We start from the raw sequence: 8,635 nt of genomic DNA, 5'->3' as shown, positions 1-8,635 counted from the left end.
CAGGAAGATGTAAAGTGGAACTCGTTATATATATGAAAGATGTTATCAACCTATTCCGAAAAAAGGAAACGACCTAGGAAAACATTGATAAGATTTCACCCTGGCCATGCGCTACAGGTCAGAATTCGCCAGAATGTGCCAGCCGACAGTTTTTAAGCAGATGCTTTCTCCTGCCAGTAAGATCTAGACAAATCTGGTGTTAAATGTTGGCCGACAGGAATACGTAAGTCTTTAGAAGAGAGAGGGTTTGCTTTCCTATGGCATCTTCCAATTCCATATAATACAAATACGTGACAAATTGTTAGTTTCATTGGCCAGCGGTTAAAAACATTCTTTTTTTTACTTCCAAGCGTTTAAAAAAAAATACATAACGACAACAAAGGTTTAGCTGCCAAAAATGAGTTAAGATCATATAGATTATTTGCAACTACATACATTTGTATAATGAAGACAAATATTTAAGTAATGCAAATATGAGGGACAGGAATACAGTCACAAGACTAAGAATCAACTGCCACAAACTACATATTAAAACGGGAAGACATAGCGGCACTCCTCTAGAACAACGATTATGTAAACACTGTACTTTGAATAGAATAAAAGACGAATGTCATTTTCTGGTAGAATGCAGATTATATACCCAAGAAAGAAATGAAGCTAGGATTTATAGACAAGGGGCACTAAAAACTGCTGTTTCCCTCTCTGTCTCCCTATGGGCTCTATGGATTTATCATGCAAGGTGACGACGCCTTAGGGTCTCGGACCGGAGTTTTTTTGCGATTTCGTATGTAGGCCGACACCCTCAGGTCGACGGGCTACGATTCCGCCGAGAAAAGTAGGACGGAAAATGTAATCACATGGTCGAAAAGCGGTTTTTTGCTGTTTTCCGATGTATTTATCGGTATTGTCCGTTGTCCCTTTATTTTGGGTAGAAACCATAGTAAAATGTAAATTTGGCATCCGAAAATTATCATTTTTTTACACTTTTTTGATCGAACCTGCTCGGAAAAAACGAGTTTTCCTGGGGTCACGGCATATATGCTGAGAAAGCTTAGTAAATGGTGTCTCTGAAAAATGAAAAAAATAAAAAAAGTCATGTGATAACTTTTTCGCAATCTCCGATGACGCAAATTCGGTGAAAATGCATTAAAAACGATGCTATTTGGGTCATCAGGCGAGAAAACCGCATCACCGTTCCCGCGGAATAATACAAAAAAGGCTTCGATAGCGAACCAACTGCACCGCGCCCAAAAATACTACAACTCACGGGCTTTTCAGAAGATTCAAAATATTCATACACAGCTAAAACCATCACCAAGCAATCTCGGGCAGAAATCAGGGTGACGACCACGCACTTCCGGCAGATTACCGGGTCATGACCCAACCCCCGGTCACAATTGAACTCCGACCCGGAACCTTAGGTGTTCAAAGTTCCGCCTAGGTATTGCCTAGGCATTGCCTATGCATTATAGCCTATGGTCACATTAACAAAATCTATGTTCGACCAAGAATTTTTTTACTTTACTTTCAGTTGATAGGGCACTTGATATAGATTTGAAAAGTGAAGACCGCAAAATTTTATCATGCAAGGTGACGACGCCTTAGGTGTTCAAAGTTCCGCCTAGGTATTGCCTAGGCATTGCCTATGCATTATAGCCTATGGTCACATTAACAAAATCTATGTTCGACCAAGAATTTTTTTACTTTACTTTCAGTTGATAGGGCACTTGATATAGATTTGAAAAGTGAAGACCGCAAAATTTTATCATGCAAGGTGACGACGCCTTAGGTGTTCAAAGTTCCGCCTAGGTATTGCCTTGGCATTGCCTATGCATTATATCCTATGGTCACATTAACAAAATCTATGTTCGACCAAGAATTTTTTTACTTTACTTTCAGTTGATAGGGCACTTGATATAGATTTGAAAAGTGAAGACCGCAAAATTTTATCATGCAAGGTGACGACGCCTTAGGTGTTCAAAGTTCCGCCTAGGTATTGCCTAGGCATTGCCTATGCATTATAGCCTATGGTCATATTAACAAAATCTATGTTCGACCAAGAATTTTTTTACTTTACTTTCAGTTGATAGGGCACTTGATATAGATTTGAAAAGTGAAGACCGCAAAATTTTATCAGGCAAGGTGACGACGCCTTAGGTGTTCAAAGTTCCGCCTAGGTATTGCCTAGGCATTGCCTATGCATTATAGCCTATGGTCACATTAACAAAATCTATGTTCGACCAAGAATTTTTTTACTTTACTTTCAGTTGATAGGGCACTTGATATAGATTTGAAAAGTGAAGACCGCAAAATTTTATCATGCAAGGTGACGACGCCTTAGGTGTTCAAAGTTCCGCCTAGGTATTGCCTAGGCATTGCCTATGCATTATAGCCTATGGTCACATTAACAAAATCTATGTTCGACCAAGAATTTTTTTACTTTACTTTCAGTTGATAGGGCACTTGATATAGATTTGAAAAGTGAAGACCGCAAAATTTTATCATGCAAGGTGACGACGCCTTAGGTGTTCAAAGTTCCGCCTAGGTATTGCCTAGGCATTGCCTATGCATTATAGCCTATGGTCACATTAACAAAATCTATGTTCGACCAAGAATTTTTTTACTTTACTTTCAGTTGATAGGGCACTTGATATAGATTTGAAAAGTGAAGACCGCAAAATTTTATCATGCAAGGTGACGACGCCTTAGGTGTTCAAAGTTCCGCCTAGGTATTGCCTAGGCATTGCCTATGCATTATAGCCTATGGTCACATTAACAAAATCTATGTTCGACCAAGAATTTTTTTACTTTACTTTCAGTTGATAGGGCACTTGATATAGATTTGAAAAGTGAAGACCGCAAAATTTTATCATGCAAGGTGACGACGCCTTAGGTGTTCAAAGTTCCGCCTAGGTATTGCCTAGGCATTGCCTATGCATTATAGCCTATGGTCACATTAACAAAATCTATGTTCGACCAAGAATTTTTTTACTTTACTTTCAGTTGATAGGGCACTTGATATAGATTTGAAAAGTGAAGACCGCAAAATTTTATCATGCAAGGTGACGACGCCTTAGGTGTTCAAAGTTCCGCCTAGGTATTGCCTAGGCATTGCCTATGCATTATAGCCTATGGTCACATTAACAAAATCTATGTTCGACCAAGAATTTTTTTACTTTACTTTCAGTTGATAGGGCACTTGATATAGATTTGAAAAGTGAAGACCGCAAAATTTTATCATGCAAGGTGACGACGCCTTAGGTGTTCAAAGTTCCGCCTAGGTATTGCCTAGGCATTGCCTATGCATTATAGCCTATGGTCACATTAACAAAATCTATGTTCGACCAAGAATTTTTTTACTTTACTTTCAGTTGATAGGGCACTTGATATAGATTTGAAAAGTGAAGACCGCAAAATTTTATCATGCAAGGTGACGACGCCTTAGGTGTTCAAAGTTCCGCCTAGGTATTGCCTAGGCATTGCCTATGCATTATAGCCTATGGTCACATTAACAAAATCTATGTTCGACCAAGAATTTTTTTACTTTACTTTCAGTTGATAGGGCACTTGATATAGATTTGAAAAGTGAAGACCGCAAAATTTTATCATGCAAGGTGACGACGCCTTAGGTGTTCAAAGTTCCGCCTAGGTATTGCCTAGGCATTGCCTATGCATTATAGCCTATGGTCACATTAACAAAATCTATGTTCGACCAAGAATTTTTTTACTTTACTTTCAGTTGATAGGGCACTTGATATAGATTTGAAAAGTGAAGACCGCAAAATTTTATCAGGCAAGGTGACGACGCCTTAGGTGTTCAAAGTTCCGCCTAGGTATTGCCTTGGCATTGCCTATGCATTATATCCTATGGTCACATTAACAAAATCTATGTTCGACCAAGAATTTTTTTACTTTACTTTCAGTTGATAGGGCACTTGATATAGATTTGAAAAGTGAAGACCGCAAAATTTTATCATGCAAGGTGACGACGCCTTAGGTGTTCAAAGTTCCGCCTAGGTATTGCCTAGGCATTGCCTATGCATTATAGCCTATGGTCACATTAACAAAATCTATGTTCGACCAAGAATTTTTTTACTTTACTTTCAGTTGATAGGGCACTTGATATAGATTTGAAAAGTGAAGACCGCAAAATTTTATCAGGCAAGGTGACGACGCCTTAGGTGTTCAAAGTTCCGCCTAGGTATTGCCTAGGCATTGCCTATGCATTATAGCCTATGGTCACATTAACAAAATCTATGTTCGACCAAGAATTTTTTTACTTTACTTTCAGTTGATAGGGCACTTGATATAGATTTGAAAAGTGAAGACCGCAAAATTTTATCATGCAAGGTGACGACGCCTTAGGTGTTCAAAGTTCCGCCTAGGTATTGCCTAGGCATTGCCTTTGCATTATAGCCTATGGTCACATTAACAAAATCTATGTTCGACCAAGAATTTTTTTACTTTACTTTCAGTTGATAGGGCACTTGATATAGATTTGAAAAGTGAAGACCGCAAAATTTTATCATGCAAGGTGACGACGCCTTAGGTGTTCAAAGTTCCGCCTAGGTATTGCCTAGGCATTGCCTATGCATTATAGCCTATGGTCACATTAACAAAATCTATGTTCGACCAAGAATTTTTTTACTTTACTTTCAGTTGATAGGGCACTTGATATAGATTTGAAAAGTGAAGACCGCAAAATTTTATCAGGCAAGGTGACGACGCCTTAGGTGTTCAAAGTTCCGCCTAGGTATTGCCTTGGCATTGCCTATGCATAATATCCTATGGTCACATTAACAAAATCTATGTTCGACCAAGAATTTTTTTACTTTACTTTCAGTTGATAGGGCACTTGATATAGATTTGAAAAGTGAAGACCGCAAAATTTTATCATGCAAGGTGACGACGCCTTAGGTGTTCAAAGTTCCGCCTAGGTATTGCCTAGGCATTGCCTATGCATTATAGCCTATGGTCACATTAACAAAATCTATGTTCGACCAAGAATTTTTTTACTTTACTTTCAGTTGATAGGGCACTTGATATAGATTTGAAAAGTGAAGACCGCAAAATTTTATCAGGCAAGGTGACGACGCCTTAGGTGTTCAAAGTTCCGCCTAGGTATTGCCTAGGCATTGCCTATGCATTATAGCCTATGGTCACATTAACAAAATCTATGTTCGACCAAGAATTTTTTTACTTTACTTTCAGTTGATAGGGCACTTGATATAGATTTGAAAAGTGAAGACCGCAAAATTTTATCATGCAAGGTGACGACGCCTTAGGTGTTCAAAGTTCCGCCTAGGTATTGCCTAGGCATTGCCTATGCATTATAGCCTATGGTCACATTAACAAAATCTATGTTCGACCAAGAATTTTTTTACTTTACTTTCAGTTGATAGGGCACTTGATATAGATTTGAAAAGTGAAGACCGCAAAATTTTATCATGCAAGGTGACGACGCCTTAGGTGTTCAAAGTTCCGCCTAGGTATTGCCTAGGCATTGCCTATGCATTATAGCCTATGGTCACATTAACAAAATCTATGTTCGACCAAGAATTTTTTTACTTTACTTTCAGTTGATAGGGCACTTGATATAGATTTGAAAAGTGAAGACCGCAAAATTTTATCATGCAAGGTGACGACGCCTTAGGTGTTCAAAGTTCCGCCTAGGTATTGCCTAGGCATTGCCTATGCATTATAGCCTATGGTCACATTAACAAAATCTATGTTCGACCAAGAATTTTTTTACTTTACTTTCAGTTGATAGGGCACTTGATATAGATTTGAAAAGTGAAGACCGCAAAATTTTATCATGCAAGGTGACGACGCCTTAGGTGTTCAAAGTTCCGCCTAGGTATTGCCTAGGCATTGCCTATGCATTATAGCCTATGGTCACATTAACAAAATCTATGTTCGACCAAGAATTTTTTTACTTTACTTTCAGTTGATAGGGCACTTGATATAGATTTGAAAAGTGAAGACCGCAAAATTTTATCATGCAAGGTGACGACGCCTTAGGTGTTCAAAGTTCCGCCTAGGTATTGCCTAGGCATTGCCTATGCATTATAGCCTATGGTCACATTAACAAAATCTATGTTCGACCAAGAATTTTTTTACTTTACTTTCAGTTGATAGGGCACTTGATATAGATTTGAAAAGTGAAGACCGCAAAATTTTATCATGCAAGGTGACGACGCCTTAGGTGTTCAAAGTTCCGCCTAGGTATTGCCTAGGCATTGCCTATGCATTATAGCCTATGGTCACATTAACAAAATCTATGTTCGACCAAGAATTTTTTTACTTTACTTTCAGTTGATAGGGCACTTGATATAGATTTGAAAAGTGAAGACCGCAAAATTTTATCATGCAAGGTGACGACGCCTTAGGTGTTCAAAGTTCCGCCTAGGTATTGCCTAGGCATTGCCTATGCATTATAGCCTATGGTCACATTAACAAAATCTATGTTCGACCAAGAATTTTTTTACTTTACTTTCAGTTGATAGGGCACTTGATATAGATTTGAAAAGTGAAGACCGCAAAATTTTATCATGCAAGGTGACGACGCCTTAGGTGTTCAAAGTTCCGCCTAGGTATTGCCTAGGCATTGCCTATGCATTATAGCCTATGGTCACATTAACAAAATCTATGTTCGACCAAGAATTTTTTTACTTTACTTTCAGTTGATAGGGCACTTGATATAGATTTGAAAAGTGAAGACCGCAAAATTTTATCATGCAAGGTGACGACGCCTTAGGTGTTCAAAGTTCCGCCTAGGTATTGCCTAGGCATTGCCTATGCATTATAGCCTATGGTCACATTAACAAAATCTATGTTCGACCAAGAATTTTTTTACTTTACTTTCAGTTGATAGGGCACTTGATATAGATTTGAAAAGTGAAGACCGCAAAATTTTATCATGCAAGGTGACGACGCCTTAGGTGTTCAAAGTTCCGCCTAGGTATTGCCTAGGCATTGCCTATGCATTATAGCCTATGGTCACATTAACAAAATCTATGTTCGACCAAGAATTTTTTTACTTTACTTTCAGTTGATAGGGCACTTGATATAGATTTGAAAAGTGAAGACCGCAAAATTTTATCATGCAAGGTGACGACGCCTTAGGTGTTCAAAGTTCCGCCTAGGTATTGCCTAGGCATTGCCTATGCATTATAGCCTATGGTCACATTAACAAAATCTATGTTCGACCAAGAATTTTTTTACTTTACTTTCAGTTGATAGGGCACTTGATATAGATTTGAAAAGTGAAGACCGCAAAATTTTATCATGCAAGGTGACGACGCCTTAGGTGTTCAAAGTTCCGCCTAGGTATTGCCTAGGCATTGCCTATGCATTATAGCCTATGGTCACATTAACAAAATCTATGTTCGACCAAGAATTTTTTTACTTTACTTTCAGTTGATAGGGCACTTGATATAGATTTGAAAAGTGAAGACCGCAAAATTTTATCATGCAAGGTGACGACGCCTTAGGTGTTCAAAGTTCCGCCTAGGTATTGCCTAGGCATTGCCTATGCATTATAGCCTATGGTCACATTAACAAAATCTATGTTCGACCAAGAATTTTTTTACTTTACTTTCAGTTGATAGGGCACTTGATATAGATTTGAAAAGTGAAGACCGCAAAATTTTATCATGCAAGGTGACGACGCCTTAGGTGTTCAAAGTTCCGCCTAGGTATTGCCTAGGCATTGCCTATGCATTATAGCCTATGGTCACATTAACAAAATCTATGTTCGACCAATAATTTTTTTACTTTACTTTCAGTTGATAGGGCACTTGATATAGATTTGAAAAGTGAAGACCGCAAAATTTTATCATGCAAGGTGACGACGCCTTAGGTGTTCAAAGTTCCGCCTAGGTATTGCCTAGGCATTGCCTATGCATTATAGCCTATGGTCACATTAACAAAATCTATGTTCGACCAAGAATTTTTTTACTTTACTTTCAGTTGATAGGGCACTTGATATAGATTTGAAAAGTGAAGACCGCAAAATTTTATCATGCAAGGTGACGACGCCTTAGGTGTTCAAAGTTCCGCCTAGGTATTGCCTTGGCATTGCCTATGCATTATAGCCTATGGTCACATTAACAAAATCTATGTTCGACCAAGAATTTTTTTACTTTACTTTCAGTTGATAGGGCACTTGATATAGATTTGAAAAGTGAAGACCGCAAAATTTTATCAGGCAAGGTGACGACGCCTTAGGTGTTCAAAGTTCCGCCTAGGTATTGCCTTGGCATTGCCTATGCATTATATCCTATGGTCACATTAACAAAATCTATGTTCGACCAAGAATTTTTTTACTTTACTTTCAGTTGATAGGGCACTTGATATAGATTTGAAAAGTGAAGACCGCAAAATTTTATCATGCAAGGTGACGACGCCTTAGGTGTTCAAAGTTCCGCCTAGGTCATTGCCTATGGCATTGCTATGCATTATATCCTATGGTCACATTAAAAAATCTATGTTCGACCAAGAATTTTTTTACTTTACTTTCAGTTGAAGGGCACTTGATATAGATTTGAAAAGTGAAGACCGCAAAATTTTATCCATGCAGGTGACGACGCCTTAGGTGTTCAAAGTTCCGCCCTAGGAACATCACTATGTATAG

The sequence above is a fragment of the Branchiostoma lanceolatum genome, chromosome 3 (genome assembly GCF_035083965.1).
Source record: "Branchiostoma lanceolatum isolate klBraLanc5 chromosome 3, klBraLanc5.hap2, whole genome shotgun sequence".
In the NCBI taxonomy this organism is placed as follows: domain Eukaryota; kingdom Metazoa; phylum Chordata; class Leptocardii; order Amphioxiformes; family Branchiostomatidae; genus Branchiostoma; species Branchiostoma lanceolatum.
Note: the sequence above shows the minus strand (reverse complement) of the source record.